We start from the raw sequence: 19,884 nt of genomic DNA on the forward strand, positions 1-19,884 counted from the left end.
CCGAGGGTTTATAAGACCATCCAATTCCCCGGCTGGTGCCGGCTTCTTTTTTGTGGCCAAGAAGGATGGGTCTCTTCGGCCCTGTATCGATTACCGGGGTTTGAACCAGATCACCCGACGAGACCGATATCCATTGCCTCTGATTCCGGAACTTCTGGATCGCCTACAAGGGGCCCGCATCTTCACCAAACTGGACCTTAGAGGCGCGTACAACCTCGTACAGATCCGACCGGGGAACGAGTGGAAGACCGCTTTTAATACCAGGGACGGTCACTACGAGTACCTCGTTATGCCTTTCGGTCTCTGCAACGTTCCAGCGGTGTTCCAAAACCTAATGAACGAGGTGCTGCGCGACCTTTTGTACACATCTGTCATTGTCTACCTCGACGATGTATTGATTTATTCACGGGATCTTGAGGAACATCGGCAACATGTGCGACAGGTTTTGCTAAAGCTGAGAGAAAACAGACTATATGCTAAATTGGAGAAATGCCAGTTTGAAGAGGAGTCTCTGCCCTTTCTGGGATACATCGTCTCCTCTACCGGCTTCTGCATGGACCCCGATAAAGTTGCTGCCATCCGGAACTGGCCACAACCTGTGGGAGTGAAGGCACTCCAGCGTTTCCTAGGCTTCGCCAACTTTTACCGCCACTTTATCCCGCATTACTCCTCCTTGGTGGCGCCTTTAACGGCCCTCACGCGTAAGGGTGCAGATGCACGAAATTGGTCATCAACTGCTGTACAGGCTTTCCAGGATCTTAAAGACGCCTTCCTCCAGGACACTTGCCTCCGACACCCGGACCCCCTACGTCCGTTCATTGTGGAGGTGGATGCCTCCAACACAGCTGTGGGGGCCGTCCTCTCCCAAGTCTCCAAGGACGGGAGAACCCGGCCCTGCTCTTACTTCTCCCGGAAGTTCTCGCCTGCCGAGAAGAACTACGGCATCGGGGACAAGGAACTATTGGCCATTAAGCTGGCCTTTGAAGCGTGGCGCCAGTGGCTGGAGGGGGCTCAACATTCAATCGTGGTTTATACGGACCACAAGAACCTTGAGTACTTGTCCCATGCGCAGAGGCTCAATCCCCGGCAGGCTCGCTGGTCCCTCTTTTTCAGTAGATTTAATTTCACGCTTCTGTATCGACCGGCAGCCAAGAATACCAGGGCAGACGCCCTCTCACGCATTTCCGAGATTGAGGACATCTCCGACCCCCCTCGATACATTTTGGATCTGGCTAAGATCCAGCTGGCCGCCACCGAACTTGCACCAGCAGGGAGAACGGTGGTCCCAGTGCGTGCTAGAAGGAAGGTCCTAGCATGGGCACACGACTCCTTGATGGCTGGGCACCCCGGGGTCGCTCGGACTCTCCAATTACTGACGGAGTTCTATTGGTGGCCAAGGGTGAAGGAGGATGTTCGTCTCTACGTACAGTCCTGTCCCACGTGTGCGCAGCAGAAACCCTTGCCGGGTCGTCCCTGGGGGCTCCTTCAGCCACTCCCTGTACCCGCGGAGCCATGGACTCACATCTCCACGGACTTCATTGTCGAGTTGCCCCCGTCTCAAGGGAAAACGGTGGTGTGGGTCACGATTGACCGCTTTTCGAAAATGGCCCATTTTGTGCCACTTGCCAAGTTGCCCACGGCTCCAGAGTTGGCTGAACTTTTCGTCCACCATGTCTTCCGCCTGCACGGCTTGCCTCAGCATATTGCCTCGGACCGTGGCCCCCAGTTCACGGCAAAATACTGGCGGGCGCTCTGCAGGAAGCTTGGGATTCAACTAGACCTGACCACGGCGTTCCACCCCCAAGGCAATGGGCAGGTGGAACGCACGAATCGAACCCTGAAAGCGTTTCTTCGAGCCTTTGTCAGGGAGCAGCAGGACAACTGGGTGGCTCTTCTTCCGTGGGCCGAGTTCTGTTACAATCGTCATCGACACTCCGCCACGCTACAGTCTCCCTTCCAGCTGGTTTATGGAAAGGTTCCCAAGCCTCCACTACCGTTGCCTGTGTCTACCTCTTCGCCAGCGGCGCAACTGACGGCCAACCAGATTCGTCAGCTTTGGCACACCACGCAGGAGAAACTCCACCGCACTGCCGCCCGGTTCAAGGCTTACGCGGACAAGTCTCGCCGACCCGCTCCAGTATTTTTGCCCGGATCGCGGGTTTGGCTCAGTACAAAAAATATCCAGCTCCGGATCCCTTCCATGAGGCTAGCCCCTCGCTACCTCGGAACCTTCCGGGTAGCCGAACGTGTTGGCGCGGTCTCCTACCGCTTACGTCTACCATCTACTCTGCGGATACACGACGTCTTCCATGTTTCTCTCCTCAAACCGGTGGTCCTCTCTCGCTTTCAACCTCTGCCTCCGGAGCCTTCAGAGGTCGCTTCAGATCCTGGGACCACGTACACTGTAAAAGAGGTCTTGGACGTCCAGTTCCGCCGACATCGCTGGGAGTACCTTCTCTCTTGGGAGGGCTATGGTCCTGAGGAGAATTCGTGGGAGCCCTCTTCCCACATCCTGGATAAGGACCTCCTTCGCCAGTTTCATGCCCGGCACCCGGACAAGCCCCGGCCCCCCGGAAGGGGGCGTAGGAGGAGGGGTACTGTTGCGATCCCGGGTCGGTCCCGGGATCGCCGCCTACCTGGTCGCGGCTCCGGCGCTAGCCCGTGTCCCCCAGGCCTCCGGGGACCCCCGCTGCCGCAGCCCCGACGTTGGGCAGCTTCACCCGGGCCTGCAGGGCCCTCTGCTGCCTCGTGTCTGCCTCTCCGGAGCAGCCGGCGTCCTTCGGCGTCTGGCCCCGCCCCCTAGACGCGCGCGCGTCTCTGCCTACAATTTAAAGGGGCCAGCGCAAGAAATTCGAAAGAGTGCCTCCGGTGACGTCAGACGCTGCAGGGCTACTTAAGCCCTGCAGTTGCTTCTCTCCAGTGCCTTGCAACGAGGTTCCCAGGATTTCCTGTCTCCAGTTGCTGCGTTCCTGCTTCCTTATCTTCTACTTGGCTCCTGACCCCGGATTGGCTTGCGTTGACTCTTGGCTCCTGACCTTGGACCGGCTTATGGTAATTCTCTGGCTTCTGACCCCGGACCTGCTTACGTTGACCCTCTGGCTTCTGACCCCGGACCGGCTTACGTTGATTCTCTGGCTTATGACCTCGGACTGGCTTACGGTGATCCATTGGTTCCTGACTCTGGACTGGCGAGCGACGACCCTTCGGCACTCAACCTTGGACTTCGACTGACCAGGCCCCCGCGGGCCCTCCTAAGTCCCAGCGGCTGGGTTCCTACGGGCTCCTCTCGGGGGAGGATCGGCTTCCAGGGCGAAGAACTTCTCCCAACAGTGCCAGCGCCACCATCTCCTTCTTCCTCGCCAAAGCCCTTGGTCGCATAGGGCTCCCAGAGTTCCACCTCCGGCCAGCCACCAGTCTGTCCTTGCCGCCTCCCGGTCGGGGCCACTGCTGCAACCATCTTCAGCAATCCATCCTCTGGCTCCGGTCGGCCCAAGGGTCCACGAATCTAACACATGGTGGCAGACATCAAGTGCCGTCCCAGGCCCAAGAAACAGGCTTCCCATCTCTCATCATCCCAGTGACCCCCCCAGATCTTTTTCCCAGGCTCTTAGATGTGTTGCTGATAAGTGTCCCCCTCCTTCCAGAAGTTTGTATAATTTCGACATTAATTTGGGGGGTCTTTTGGTCGCCAAACAAAAGCTTTCCATCAAAGAAATGCCTTTCTGGATGTTCCTACGGACCTCTGGTCTAAGCAAAAAGTGGCGTAACTGAGCGTAAGCTAAAAAGTCTTTTTGGGTAATAGCATAATCTCTCTCCATAGTTGTAAAGGGCTTCATTGCCCCCGTCGTCCAGACATGATAGATTTGCTTGATTCCTTTTTCTGCCCACCTCTGGAAAACCATTGATTCATTTCCTATATTAAAGTCCGACAATGCCCGGAGCCTTGCAGGGAAAAAATATCCCTGCTTCCCCGTCAGGCTTTCTCTCCATTTGATCCACAGTGTTACCGTGCATCTCAGAGAGGGCAATAAATGTGGTCCTAGGTCGGAGATCCGGCCTTTTCCTTTCCCAAAACAGGGCATCCAGTGTCCCCCGACCTAGACAACTCTGTTCAATGGATAGCCACTGTTTTTTACTGCTGGGAAGATGGCTGTCCACAACTGCTTGTAGTTGAGCAGCAATATAATATTTTTTAAGATTTGGGACTCCTAGCCCTCCCTTATGCCTAGTCCTGTATAACACTTGACGATGTACCCTGGGAGGTCGTCTCTTCCATATATATGAGAAGAGCCTCTGCTCCAATGTTTGAGGCCACTCATCCGAAATCAGGCAGGGGATAACTTGAAATAAGTAACTCAATCGTGGGAACAGATTCATTTTTACAATCGAAATCCTGCCTAGCCATGACATATTATATCTATCCCATTTCTGCATGTCGGTATTCAGTGTTCTAATTAACGGCTCATAATTCGCCTTGAAGAGATCCTTCGGATCCACAGTTAAATTGACTCCCAGATACCGAATCGGACCCGGTGTCCATCTATATGGGAAAAGCTGTGTTAATTTGGATTTATGCTCTGGGTTAATGTTAAGGGGCAGAATCTCCGATTTGTCCATATTAACCCAGAATCCTGAGACCCCCCCCAAAACGGTGTAGAACCCTCGTCAGCACAGCTAGGGATGTCTCAGGGTTCGTAACTGTAAAGATGATATCATCTGCATACAGAGATATTTTACATTGGTCGTTAGCCACTGGAATGCCATGTATATCTCGTGTACAGCGAACCATTTCCGCCAGCAGTTCCACACTCAATGCAAAAAGCAAAGGCGAGAGTGGGCAAACCTGCCTGGTACCACGATGAATCGAAAAGGTGTCAGTGTAACCACAGTTGATCTTAATGCATGCCCGTGGGTCTTGGTATAGTTCCTTAACCCAGCCTAGGAAATGCCCTCCTACTCCCATCTTTTCCATCACTGCGAACAGGAAAGGCCAATGAACTCTGTCAAATGCCTTCTCGGCATCTATAGTGAGGAGCACGGAAGGGGTCCCAGTCCTCTGCACCATCTATATTAAATCCAATATCTTTCGGACGTTGTCTGACGTGGACCTCCCTGGCATAAAACCAGCCTGATCTTCCTTAACCAATTCCAGAATTACAGACCGTAAGCGGTTGGCAAGAATCTTAGCTAGTAATTTAAGATCAATATTAATCAGGGATATAGGGCGATAAGACCCACAGAGAGAATCATCCTTCCCAGGTTTTGGAATTACCGTGATCCCTGCAGTATTTCCTTGAGGAAGTAGCTGCTGCCCCTCCCGTAAGGCATTAAACATATCCCGTAATGGTTGAATAAGGACATCCTGAAATTTTTTATAAAAGAGGGGTGTATACCCGTCAAGTCCTGGTGCCTTTCCCATTTTCAATGACCGAATAGCTTCCTGAACCTCCCTGTTAGTAATAGGTAGGCCCAGAGCAGCCTCTGATTCTTTCGAAAGAGAAGGCAGATCTATAGAGCTGAGGAAATTGAATATATCGGTTGGTCCCACCTCATGGTCAGTCGTATATAGAGTCTCCTAAAACTGAGTGAAACTCTTCTTAATCAATGATGATTTAACATGAGTTTGCCCTAGATGGTCTTTGATTTTGTGTATATGCGACTGTGTCCGCTGCCCTTTCAGCTTGTGAGCTAACAGTTTGCTGGGTTTATCACCCTGTTCGTAATACTCCTGTTTTACTATATCTAGCTGATGTGCTATGTGGTCAGCGCCAAAATCCTTCAACAATCTTCGAGTCTTGTCCAACTCAGATATCTTAACTGACCCCTGATCTTGTTTATGGGCCTTTTCTAATTCTGTAATCCTCTGAAGCAACTGGAGTCACTATAATCCTTTCTGCCTCTTATGATAGGTTCCCAAACTGATAAAATTACCCCTCATAGTGGCTTTTAAACCTTCCCAAATGGACACTGGGGAAATATCGCCAGTGGCATTAAACCGTATATAGTCCTCTATTTGATTTTTTATCTTAGGAAAATAGTCCTTAATTTTCATTAAGCTATCGTTTAGCTTCCAATATCGTCGGCTCTGGTCAAAATTAGGGAGATTTATCTCCCACCATATGGGGGAGTAGTCGGACCATGTAATACATTCTATATCTGCATTGATAGTGTGATCTAGAAGCGTTTTATCGATTAGAAAATAATCTATACGTGAATATGTATCATGCGGTCTGGAATAAAATTAATAATTCCTACTGTGAGAATACAGCAATCTCCAAACATCGACCAATTGCCAATCTTTGATAAGTTTATTGAGAGACCTCCGATCCCTTTGATTTGCGCTCCCCTTCCTTGAAGATGTATCTGCACCCACCGTATGGACCATATTAAAGTCACCACCAATTACTAAATGTCCCCCCTCCACTTGATGTAATTTCTGATTAATTTCATCCAGAACTGTTCTCTGATCTGAGTTCGGGCAGTATACATTGACTAGAGTGTACTTACAATTATGAATCTCTACAGCCAGAATTAAATAACGACCGTTTGGGCCAGTAATGTTGTCGATAACCTTTGCCCCCAGTGAATTAGCCAGTAGGATACCCACTCCACTATATTTACAATTGGGGGTACTGGCGGCATAATATTTTTGATCATAGAAGCGAGGACGCAATAAATGCTCATGGCGCTGCTTGAGGTGCATTTCCTGAATGAAAACCACTTGGGCTTGCAACCTAGATATCTCATTGCATAGCTGTCTCCGCTTCATAGGGGAATTTAAACCCTTCACATTGAGGGACACAACTTTTAGAGTAGACATCATGTAATCACCACCCTCTTCGCGCCAATGCCCACTCCTTGATTGAAGAGCATACATGTAAAATGGACCGTACTGCAACCAAGCTGCGTCAACACCCCTGCCCCTAATCTCCCACCCCTCCCTACCCCACAATACAGTAATGTCGCCTCCCATGAGGTCGACCCCTAACAGAGGAAGTCCCATCTATTCCTCCCCCCCCCTTCCTAGTATGCAGATAAAAGAACAGTAGTATCCCCAATTCCAGCCCCAACAACCATAGACATCTCAGATAATTTGAAAGTTTCACCCGAATAGCCAAGAGGCCATAGTATGTTCACAAGAACTCCAGTGTGAAATAGAGAACGCCCTTTCACGTTGATGGTAATGCTTGATTCTGAGTCTCAGTGGGCGAGTGTCCCTGCATGTTGGATCCCGATGTCCGCTTCAATCGACGATCACCTTTCCCTGCACGCTGCCACTTGACTGGCTCCAAAGCAGGTAATGACAAAGCTTTCGTTGGTGCCGTGTACACAGTGTCCACTCCCTGATCTTTCAGCATGGTCACTGCTTCCGGAACCGATTTAGCTTTAAATGATATGCCTTTAATAGTGAACGCTATTCCACAAGGATAGAGCCACCGGTATCTATGGTGTTCTCTCCTCAAGGCTGCAGTAACCGGTTTATACTCTCGACGCCGTTTCAATGTAGCCGGTGCTAAGTCATTATATAGTGAAATAGCGTGGCCATCCCATTCAAAAGCTTCCACCTTTCTTGCGGCTTTCAGCACCGCTTCCTTGACTGGATAGTGGAGCATACAAAGAACAATATCCCTGGGGGCATTCCTGGGTGCCGCTCCAAGGGCGCGATGTGCTCGCTCTATGCGGACAGAAGAGGATGCCTCCGTAGCTTCATCATTTGGAGCTGCTGCTTAAGAAGCGCGCAGCATATAAGCTGTGCGGTTTCTATACTGTCCATATATGCTGCGTCCTCTGGCAAGCCCCGGATGCGTAGATTATTTCGCCTGGAGCGATTTTCCAGGTCTTCAAGTTTCAACTCAGTCTCTTCTTGTAGGGTACGTAAGCTGCTAATCTCGGACTTTACTTGATTTAAACGCGTGGCATGGTCGTCTAGCAAGGCCTCGCTATCATCCACTCTGTGCCCTAAGTCTTTGAGGTCTGTGCGGAGCCCTGCAATCGCATCCCGAAATTCGGCCGATAATGTTTTTATATCTTTTTTCAAATCCATGAACCAATTCTGAAGGTCTCTTTTACTAAAAGACTCTTCCCCACTGTCCGGTGCTGCGATTTCTAAGGCTGGGTTACCTTCTGCGCCACGTGGAGCCGCGGCCCCAGAGGCCTCACTCAGCGCTGCGAAACGCGATCCCCGGCATCAAAGGAGAATTGCTGTAGATCCACTGCTTTTTTGCGGCTGGTCATATTGTCGGGTTCTCAGCTTCTGAGCTGTGAAGATCCCTGGCAATTATACTGCTGAGACTGGAGATATCCACTTTAATTGCATTGGGGAGTAACAGGGGAAAGATTTAAGCGACCATCTTGGTCAGATGACGTCATTTCCTCCAGATCATTCTTTTTGTAATTCTGTAAGCTGTTCCCTCACAGTTTTCTCTCACGAGGGATATGTTTTGACTGATTCGTACAGTGTGTGATGTCATCATAGCCAATGTGGACCAAGCAGACATAGTAGCCTAGTAATGATGGCAGAAAAAAGACCAAATGGTCCATACAGTCTGCCCAGCAAGCTTCTTATGATAGTAACTGCCGCTCTGTGCGCTTCACCCCCATGATTCTGTTAAGGGTAGTAACTGCCGCTCTGTGCAGCTTACCCCCAAGCCTTATGTTAAGGGTAGTAATATTAAAAATCAAAACCAAGCAACCGTCAAACCCACAACAAAATTATTGCTAGCAACATTTTTACAGAGCGAGCAGCCTTCCTGATAATTCATGCAATCCTGCTGCTTGAACATGCTTTGCTTTTGGGCTTGGCTGTAGAAGCAATCCTGTATTTTTTCCATAATGTCTGCATATCAGTACCCTAGACCCAGTTGGCTTCTTAGTGCGCCATGGTTGGACGTGAGGGCAGCAGTTTTTAAAGCAGTGAATGAGGATGGAGAGGCATGGAGCTGGGAAAGGTCGCAGTGTGTGTGAACAAAGCTTTGGAGGTTCGTGTCGTGTGATCTGCAGGTTGGTGCGGGAGGAGAGAGAGAGAGCGAGAGAGAGAGAGATCACGGCGGTGCCGCTACGTCAACGTCACCTGGGGTAGCTGCAGACCCTTGCACCAGCACTGCCTAGAAAACCATAAAAAGTCAAGGCCCAGTGTTGGCTGTCGTCTGAATCCAATTCCCCTTTTCTTCCCCCCCCCCTCCCCACCGCTGCCTTCGCCATCGGAGTGGAGAGCTGAGCGCGGGTGTCAGCTAATTTGCGACTCTCTTGCTGACAAGGCTGTTTCTAAGGGTTGAGGGGGAACTGCAAAGGAAGGAGCTTAAAAAAAATTGAAAATACAATTAACTAACACTTACATAAAGTAACTGAAAGAGGATATCGACTACAGCAGGGGTCCCCAATACTGCAGACCGCAGGCCAAATCCAACGTACCATGCTTATTTGGATCACCCGCTGTTTTGGGGGTTTTTTTCCACGTGGTCCAAGAAGGAACTTTTTTTTCTTTTCTTTTTAACCCGCGACTGGTGGGGGAGAAGAGGCGCTGGGACTGTGCCATTGATAGACGCTGCTAGTAGGGAGGAGAGGCCCTGCTGTTGTGAAGGGGGAACAGGTGGGTGAACAAAGGGAAAGGAGGGGATGTGGCAATGGAGGGAAAGAAAAGGAAGAAAGTGAATGAGGAGAGTGATTAAAGGAAGAAAAAGGAGGAGAGGGAATGAGAAGGAAAGGAGAAAAGTGGGGTGAGTGAAGAGATCTAGTGAATAGGATGAGAGAAGGTAAAGTGAGTGATGGAAGGATGTTGGAGAGGGAAGGGAAAAGAAGGGAGGAGTGCAGTAGTGTGAGTGCAGGAGGTGAGAGAGGAAAAGACTGAAGTGAGTGAGGGGAAGGGAGGGAATAAAATGAGAGGGAGTTGAGTGGGGTGAGAGGGGAGTATGGCGAGGGGAGAGATTAAGGGGAGGAGTTGGGTGAATGAGAGGGAAAGGAGGGGAGGGGAGGAATGGGAGTGAATGAAAGAGAGAGGGGGAGGGGAAGAAAGTGAAAGAGAAAGGAGGGAGTGCGCCCCCCCCCCCCCCCACACACACACACACATCTCAGGGGGCAGATACAGGGGAAGGGGAAGCATGGAGCAGGGCTGCCAACTTCTGGGAAATCTAGAAATAATTTTACTGCCATGTTATTCGCCATATCCCGGGGACTCCGTTTTCTCCTATTCCCAGTATTTCACATCATCCAAGGACCAGATTTGTTCCCTCCCCAAACCCCTCAGGAAACTAAGGGAAACATCCCCCCCCCCCCCGCCCCCCGCCTTCATTGTGATTTGAAATTTCCTATATGGCCCTTCCCTTAAAAAGTCTGGGGACTACAGCATTTGGAAATCCTGCACAGACACAGCATACAGAGGTCAGTTTCTTTTCAAGGCTTCCCTTATCCAGATACAATAGGTGGTCTTGCTGCTTCCAACTGCTCAGGCATGCCACTGCAATTTATTCTTGATTTCTCTATCTCTCTTCTCCCCAAGATCTACTGTTTTTTTGTTTTGGTTTTTTTTTTAATTCTGCCTCCCTGGTAACTCTTAATCTCACTGAAGCCAGCTGCCCGCAGCAGGATGGGAAAATCACGATAATATATAAATATATAATCAGAGTGACACTGAAGAAATCTCAGAGCAAAGAGCAAAAAAACAGTTGGTACATAAAAAGATAAACGAGATGTTCTACATCTTGAACAGAGCAGTCATTCTCTGCTTATGAAGAGGATACACAATGCTTTCCTTGTAGCTCCCAGTACGTTTACGTGAAGGCTGATCTGCAATGCAGCTCATGTGAGGGCCATGTGATACTCAGGACCTGCAATAACAAGGCTCAGCTTGCACGCTGATGATGCAAATTACCTGTTCTACAGAGCAGCTGCTTCATTACTGCTGCTCACACAAGCAGGCACACTTTTATATCCAACTATAAATTTCAAGGGTGGCAGAAACCAATAATTCTCAGAGCTCTTCCAAAAAAAATAAATAAAAGTTGTAAAGGATTACAACACCTCTTCAATCCCCAGAAAAAATAAAAAAGGAGGTGGCTTAATGCTTATATCTAAAAAAAATCCTGCAACTAACACTTTGCCCATCTAACATTCCTCCACCATTTGAAATTGCTTTATTTGATTCACCAAAACTTCAAATATGCCTCATTTACTGTCCTCCAGGAGCACTTGATAAAAACTTCTCACCTCTAATTGAATATATTGGGCCGGATTTTAAAAGGGTTACGCGCATAAGGTACACGCGTAACCCTTTTAAAATCAAAACCAAACAAAAGTACGCGCGCGCGCTGTCTTTTAAAATGTACCCCACTATGAACAACATCTCCCTCAACAAACCCATAATCATACTTGGTGACTTCAACATACATTTCAACTTACCAACTCACTCAAAACCTGCCAAACTATCATTGATGCACTCTCAACTCTATATTTAGAACAAATAATCCAATCTCCAACTCATAAAGGAGGCCACACAATTGACCTCATTTTTGTCAACACTGAAATCTGGAAATCATTCTCTACCCACACCACAGAGTTACCCTGGTCCGACCACCATCTAATCCAAGCTAACTTACATACCAGCCTCAACATTAAACCTCCTCAGATCACCCCAAACAAAATATCCTACCGTCCACCATTCAACATAGAACTTTTACAAAAAACTCTTCAATCCGAATTAAACAACATCAATCTAACTCAGAGAACGCTACCTCATCATGGCTAAACATCACAAAACAAGTTGCAGACAACATCAATCCCATTATTACAAAAACTAAACAACAACCCAAACACAACAACCAATGGTATAACGAAAATATCAGAACTGCCAAACGCATACTCAGAAAAAAAGAAAGAGAATGGAGAAAAAACAAAAATACTACCACACTAAATAATTATTGGAACAACTTAGCTCAATATAAAAATATCATCAACAATGCGAAAAAGGAATTCTTCTCCAACAAAATCTCCAAATTTCATCATAACCTCAGAATGTTATTCGCAATAGTTCAGAAACTTACCAAAACCACCCAAGAGTCTTCATGCACCAAACATGGAAGCGATGACTTTGCTGATTTCTTCAACAACAAAATATGTTTACTGAAGAGGATGTTGGGGAGGTACCCGTAATGGAGAAGGTTTTCATGGGCAATGATTCAGATGGACTGAATCAAATCACGGTGAACCTAGAAGATGTGGTAGGCCTGATTGACAAACTGAAGAGTAGTAAATCACATGGACCGGATGGTATACACCCCAGAGTTCTGAAGGAACTAAAAAATGAAATTTCAGACCTATTAGTAAAAATTTGTAACTTATCATTAAAATCATCCATTGTACCTGAAGACTGGAGGATAGCAAATGTAACCCCAATATTTAAAAAGGGCTCCAGGGGCGATCCGGGAAACTACAGACCGGTTAGCCTGACTTCAGTGCCAGGAAAAATGGTGGAAAGTGTTCTAAACAACAAAATCACAGAACATATAGAAAGACATGGTTTAATAGAACAAAGTCAGCATGGCTTTACCCAGAGCAAGTCTTGCCTCACAAATCTGCTTCATTTTTTTGAAGGGGTTAATAAACATGTGGATAAAGGTGAACCGGTAGATGTAGTGTATTTGGATTTTCAGAAGGCGTTTGACAAAGTCCCTCATGAGAGGCTTCTTCGAAAACTAAAAAGTCATGGGATAGGAGGTGATGTCCTTTCGTGGATTACAAACTGGTTAAAAGACAGGAAACAGAGAGTAGGACTAAATGGTCAATTTTCTCAGTGGAAAAGGGTAAACAGTGGAGTGCCTCAGGGAACTGTACTTGGACTGGTGCTTTTCAATATATATATAAATGATCTGGAAAGGAATACGACGAGTGACATTATCAAATTTGTGGATGATACAAAATTATTCAGAGTAGTTAAATCACAAGAAGACTGTGATACATTACAGGAGGACCTTGCAAGACTGGAAGATTGGGCATCCAAATGGCAGATGAAATTTAATGTGGACAAGTGCAAGGTGTTGCATATAGGGAAAAATAACCCTTGCTGTGTTTATCCGTCTGAAGGTTTTCAGTGTATATCCTTATGGCGTCGATTTATTGACGATATTTTTTTAATATGGCGAGGTACTGATATACAGTTTTTTCTTTTCTTTGACTGGCTTAATTCCTGTGACCCAAATATACAGTTTAATTTTACAATACATCCACGCCAAATTCCTTTCTTGGATATACTGATATCAGTTCATGAAAATCAGTTTACCACCACGATTTACCGAAAAGACACTGATCGCAATACGTTGCTTTCATTCCAGAGCTGTCACCCGCGTAACCTTCGCCATAATATCCCTACTGGGCAATTCCTGCGTTTGCGCAGACTCTGCACAACCCAGGCGGAATTCCTATCTCAGGCTAAGTTAATGACGGGGAGGTTTTTGTCCAGGGGTTACCCCTCTTCAGTAATAAAGAAAGCCTTTAAACGTGCCCTGTTTGCGAATCGGGATCTTTTATTTCTCCCACATTCTGAGTCATCTGAGAGTATCAATAATTGTATTCTACCTTTCTCTATCCTGAGCCGTCAGGTCACGAGCATTATTCGTAGACACTGGCAGTCCCTCTCTCTGAATCGTCTCTTTCAAAGTCCACTAAGGTTTACCTATCGCAGGGGCCGTAACCTCCGTGATAGATTGATTCATGCGGACTTACAGTCGGAACTGGGGGCTTCTCCATCCTCAATTGGACATCAGCCCTGTGGGCGTTGTATCAGGTGTCAACACACTGTACCCTGTACATCTTTTATACATCCGATCACACAAGAGGTTTTTCCACTTCGGGCTTCCTCGGACTGTACTTCAAGGGGGGTGATTTATACTATTATTGCCCTTGCCCCTTAATTTATGTAGGAAAAACCAGTAGAATGATAAAAACACGTATTATTGAGCATTGCTCAAATATACGTAACTCTTGTGAAAATGAACCCCTAGTAACACATTGGGCTCAACAGTCACACTCTCTTTCCGACTTAGTCTTTTCCATTATCGAGGTTGTCCCCCGCTCTTCTCGCGGTGGAAACTATAATGAGCAGTTGGGTAGAATTGAGCAGAGGTGGATCTTCCGCCTTGACACGGTAGCCCCGAAAGGGCTTAACCGGGAACTCGAATGGCATCTGTTCACATAAAGAGTGTGGGGTCACCAGAGATGACTTGTTGTTTGCACTGCTAGTTGCGCCTCAGGAACGGGGGCCACTGTGATTGGCCCCTTTTGACCATGTGACCTGTCAACCTGAGTTTCGCGCTCACTCCGGTAGGTTTAAATACCTGTCTGCAGTCAAGATGGACGCGCTCCCTGCCAAATTTGAAACTGTTCTGCATTCAGGTATGCGATGAAATCGTAATAGAATTAATGTGTCGGCATATTGCAGCTCTATGTCCTAACCTTTGTATGTTTATTTATTTACAGTGCCTTTGATAACCTTGTTGCTCCCCCCCGATGCAGCCCTTGGCGAAACATGGGACCGTGTCGGGGGACGCGGTCTAAACTGTGGTGTGATTGCAAGTCAGTGGAGTTGCCGCTTGAAAAAAGAATAAAAACTTTATGCTCCTTAGAGCTTTTTGAATTCCCTTGTGGTTTGGACTAACTTCTCTCTGCACTCTTGTGTTTGGATATTATTGAAGTGCAGTATTTCTGCTCTGTGGTGTTTTTGGTAATTGAAATCTCCCATTATTATATTGCACTGCCAAATTGGTTTGCTTCCCTGATTTCTCTTAGCATTTCATCATCTGTCTGACCATTTTGTCCAGGTGGACGGTAGTATACTCCTATCACTATACTCTTACCCAACACACATGGGATTTCTACCCATATAGATTCTACTGAGCATTTAGTCTCTTGTATGATCTTTAGCCTGTTGGACTCTATACCCTCCCGGACATAAAGTGCCACACCCCCGCCAAGGTGATCCTCCCTATCATTGTGATATAATTTGTACTCTGATATAGCACTGTCCTATTGGTTATCCTCCTTCCACCAAGTTTCTGTGATGCCATTTATGTCAATCTCATCATTTGCTGCTATACACTCTAACTCTCCCATCTTACTTCTTAGACTTCTGGCATTGGCATACAGACATTTCAAAGTGTGTTTTTTGTTTGTTTTAACAACCTGCTTTTCAGTTGTTTGGGATAATTCGGAAATCATTAGTTTTGGTGATTTTTTACATATAGGCATATGGACTATGTTTGCTTTTAATGGAACCTCTCTGTTAGGATGCCCTAACTCTCCTGTTTCTTTAGTATCCTTCAAGGATACATTTCTCTGAACCATGCACTGCTGAGTGACTGTCGGCTTTCCCCCTTGTTCTAGTTTAAAAGCTGCTCTATCTCCTTTTTGAAAGTTAGTGCCAGCAGCTTGGTTCCACTCTGGTTAAGGTGGAGCCCATCCTTTCGGAAAAGTCTCCCCTTTCCCCAAAAGTTTCCCCAGTTCCTTACAAAGCTGAATCCCTCTTCCCTGCACCATCGTCTTATCCACGCATTGAAACTCTGGAGCTCTGCCTGCCTCTGGGGACCTGCACGTGGAACAGGAAGCATTTCAGAGAATGCTACCCTGGAGGTTCTGGATTTTAGCTTCCTACCTAAAATCCTAAATTTGGCTTCCAGAACCTCTCTCCCACACTTTCCTATGTCGTTGGTGCCCACATGTACCACGACAGCCGGCTCCTCCCCAGCACTGTCTATAATCCTATCTAGGTGGCGCGTGAGGTCTGCCACCTTCACACCAGGCAGGCAAGTTACCAGGCGGTCCTCACGTCCACCAGCCACCTTGCTATCTACATCTCTAATAATTGAATCTCCAACTATGATGGCCGGCCTAACCCTTCCCTTCTGGGCAGTAGCCCTGGGAGACTTATCCTCGGTGCGAGAGGACAATACATCACCTGGAGAGCAGGTCCTTGCTACAGGATCACTTCCTGCTACACCAGGGTGATGTTCTCCTACTGGGAGACCTTTCTGATCCAAGGCAGCACTAGGGCTGCCAGACTGGATTTGGGACTTGGCTACTATGTCCCTGAAGGTCTCGTCAATGTACCTCTCTGTCTTCCTCAGCTCCTCCAAGTCCTGAGAGCCAGGAGCTCTTTGCACCGAGTGCACACGTACAATCTCTCACCGGCGAGTAAAAAATCATACATGTGACACTCAATGCAAAAGACTGGAAAGCCTCCCTCTTGTTGCTGGACTGCTACCTTCATCTTAGTTTTATTGAGTTCCTAGTTAAGTTTAAGATACTAAGGGAGTTGGAATGAGAGTAGTTTAAATTTACATGTGAATTTACTAATTAATCAGCTAGTGTCCTACAAGGGGATGATTAAACTTTCAGTAAGGGCTGGTACAATAGTATGATTTAGATAAGACCCTGATTGATTTTTGATGAGAAAGTGTCTCGTGCCTAAAAATCAAGGGTTGAGTGGGTGGGAAAGACAGAAACTGGAATTAACTATCTCTGGCTTGCTTATTACCTCAGACACACACAAACTCTAAAGAATATATCCCTTAATTTCACCTTTCACCAAACTTTTATAAGCCCAAAAAATTTCTGAAAGCTATACTTACCAATCCTCTTTAACCACCGTTAATCTTCACTCAGTTAACGGCCCGCGCTTCCGGTCCTCCTCTACTGCAAAGGAATGCGGTCCTCCTCTACTGCAAAGGTGCGGTCTCACCATGGAGCAATACAGAGGCATTATGACATTTTCCATTCTATTAACCATTCCCTTCCTAATAATTCCTAACATTCTATTTGCTTTTTTGACTGCTGCAGCACACTGAGCCGACGATTTTAAAGTATTATCCGCTATGATGGCTAGATCTTTTTCCTGGGTGCAGCTCCTAATATGGAACCTAACAATGTGTAACTACAGCAAGGGTTATTTTTCCCAATATGCAACACCTTGCACTTGTCCACATTAAATTTCATTTGCCATTTGGATGCCCAATCTTCCAGTCTTGCAAGGTCCTCCTGTAATGTATCACAGTCTGCTTGTTATTCCCAAAGATGATGTATTAATGTTCTAGGGCCTGATGTAGTATTTGCAGTGCTGCTTTTTCATAAGGTTGCTGTTATTTGAGTCCTGAGAGTCAGTGCTGTGACTGTATGGTATGGTAAGGCTCTAGATGTCTCCTTTTTTGCAATTTGTGTTACTTCACAAAATGTTTAGCAATGGAGAGATATTTTTTGCTGAGGTGACACCAGAATTTGATTTTTGTTTTTCATGTTGGTTGTAATATGAATTGTCCTAGCTCTGCTCTGTAATTGTTCTGATGATTAATGCTATTTTATTGTAGTTATGATGAGTTTTGGCTTTCTGCAAAGAGAATGCATGAAATAATACATTGATTTTTGTTTCAATACATGATTGGTTGGATCTGTTTGTTTTCTTTGCTTTTTATATGATATACCTGTGCATTTATAAACTGCAATAAATATAAAATAAATGAATACAGATTAATAAGGAATTTTTTAATGCTGGTAAGTGCTTGAAATAATTGAGGTAAAAAGTTTAAGAATACAACTAGTAGGTCTCAGACCTGCATGCCTACAGCCCACCCTTGTTAACCTTGTGCCCACCCAAAAATATCAGTTCTGGCTACACCATTGATCCTCACACAGGATTTTACACCCCGTATATTAATTCTTTATTTAATTTCAGGAAGTTACTCAACTGATATAATAAATTCCAGTTCTGAATAACTGGAGCTTCCTTTCACAGGCTATGTGCTAGGAAGCAGTAAGGAGAGTGACTTCCAAGATGACAATAATATATTCAAATTTAATTTGTGCCCCCCTCTTGGGGATACCCCAATGTGAATAGGCAAAGATCATGAGGTTCTTATTCTTTGGGGATTAGTGTATAATATATCTTCAGTAGTGTGTAAAATATTACAGTTCATTGGATGGTGAGAGCATCCCCTTTATCCTAAAGGTGGTGGCAGTGCCCTCTGTTGCTGGCAGTGGCAGGGCTGACACATGGTTCTGACTATTCATCTTTCAGGACAATGGGCCCATAGGTTGTGTATGTGTTGCAATGTAGTTTCTTATATGTGTTCCAGTTTAAAGTAAGACTCTGAATCTTCAGACTATGCTGGTCATGGTCTCCACTGGGATAGCACTCCCTGGTTTCAATATTTATTATTACAACGTCTTACAAATGTATATTTTTCTGTGTTTAACTGTGGGAAAAATTGTAAGTAAGTGTTCTCCCTCTCGACAATTTTTTGTAGGGGGGGGAGAGTGAGGTGCCCCCCTTGGGTCAACCACTTTGGGACCTAACCCCCCACAAGCAAGGGTTACATAAGAAACTGAGAAATGGACACCCAGTTGAACCCTGAATAATAAAATTGTTGTATGAGCAAGACGAATTTAGGCTCAGGTATTAACAGGGGAAACAGGTTATATAAGCCCTCGAACCCCATGGACAGGGGTGAGTCAAAAAACTCCCTACGTACGTTATAACAGAGATGACATGATTGACAGGACCCATGAGGTTTAAACCTGCAGTCCCGGGGTGGGGGGGGGGGGGGGCAGACTGGGAACTTGCAGCTTAGCTACAGAGCCTTACCAGGGAATCATAGCGTATTTACCCGATATAGTAGACAGGGCTGGCTATATCTCTGCAGCATTCCTATTGGACCTGCATAGGATGTGCTCCAAATTGAGATCCACATATAAGGCACTACCAGAAGGTACATAGTGCTCGTCCAACAAACCTCTTAGCTTCTGTCTTGTGGAAGCTCTGTTATCTGATCTCCGATTCCTGATCTATTCTTGTTCCTGCCTTGCTATCTTGCTCGAGTGTTCTGCCTTGTAGCCCTCTTGTAGTGTTCCTGCTTCACTTCTGTCTTCTGGCTCCTGTCCAGGCCCTCGGCTCCACCACCAGGTACACACCTCATGTCTGAGGTGGTTCCTGATAACTGAGCTCGGAGAGCCTTGACAGCCTGGACTAGCCCAAGCCTGAGGCTAGGCCGAAGAGGAAACCCTAGATGTTTTTTGGTTGTGTTTTTTTTGACAGTATGAAAGTGTATTAAGGGTTACAGGCCTAGCACCATACACCTTTTTGCTAAAAGTTGTCTTGTCTAGCCAGTCATTCGCAGAACCACATATGCTACCTGCCAAAACAAAAATGACAGTTAAAGGAAGGAACATTGTGGGTTCTTTTCTGGTGTCTGTGGGAAGGTGCAGGAACAAAGTCTGCAATGGAACGCAGCAACAAAGGAACTGCCCGACTAGGGCTCCAACTCATGACTAGCCCCTGTACCGGCTCTTGCAGAAACTCTGCTCCAGGCTACACTAGCGTTTCTAAAGAAGCTATTCCAGGCTGCCCCAGCTCCTTGGGCAAGGCCACTCTAGGCTGTACCAGCAAACTCACAGATTCCATTCCAGGCTGCTCCAGCTACACTGGGAAACCCACTTCAGCTGCGAGGATAAATTCAAAGACTCCATTCTGGATGGTGCCAGCTACTCCAGTGATTCTGTGGCAGGTGGCACCAGCTACCCAGCAACTCCTATTCCTCCAGCAAGTCTGTTCCAGATGACTCCAGCTTCTTAAGAGAAATTTAGACCAGGCCCTGGAGACCCTTGCAGGCAATTTCCAGACAGTTTTAATAGCATTTAGGGGTGGGGGCTCTGGGAAGTTTCTCAAGTTCCTGAAGCAACGCCAACTCTTGTTCCAGAAATTTCCTCAGGACTATCCCTGTGATGGGGCTAAGTGGCACTGCTGATTAGTCTGTGATCTGGAAAGGCTTTAACACTTGACTTGTCCCTTGCTTGCCCTTTTTGAAGATGATCTAAGGTTTGTGGGGTCCTTGGCTGAAGGTTTTAGATGTT

General features: G+C 46.7%; 1 protein-coding gene across 3 annotated transcripts in view; it reads left to right on the plus strand.

Annotated features, from left to right (window-relative positions):
• Positions 1–19,884, plus strand: part of MLANA (melan-A) — a 97,073-nt gene that overhangs the window by 12,245 nt on the left and 64,944 nt on the right. The gene's annotated exons all lie outside the window — the stretch shown is intronic.

The sequence above is a fragment of the Rhinatrema bivittatum genome, chromosome 1 (genome assembly GCF_901001135.1).
Source record: "Rhinatrema bivittatum chromosome 1, aRhiBiv1.1, whole genome shotgun sequence".
Taxonomy (NCBI): Eukaryota; Metazoa; Chordata; class Amphibia; order Gymnophiona; family Rhinatrematidae; genus Rhinatrema; species Rhinatrema bivittatum.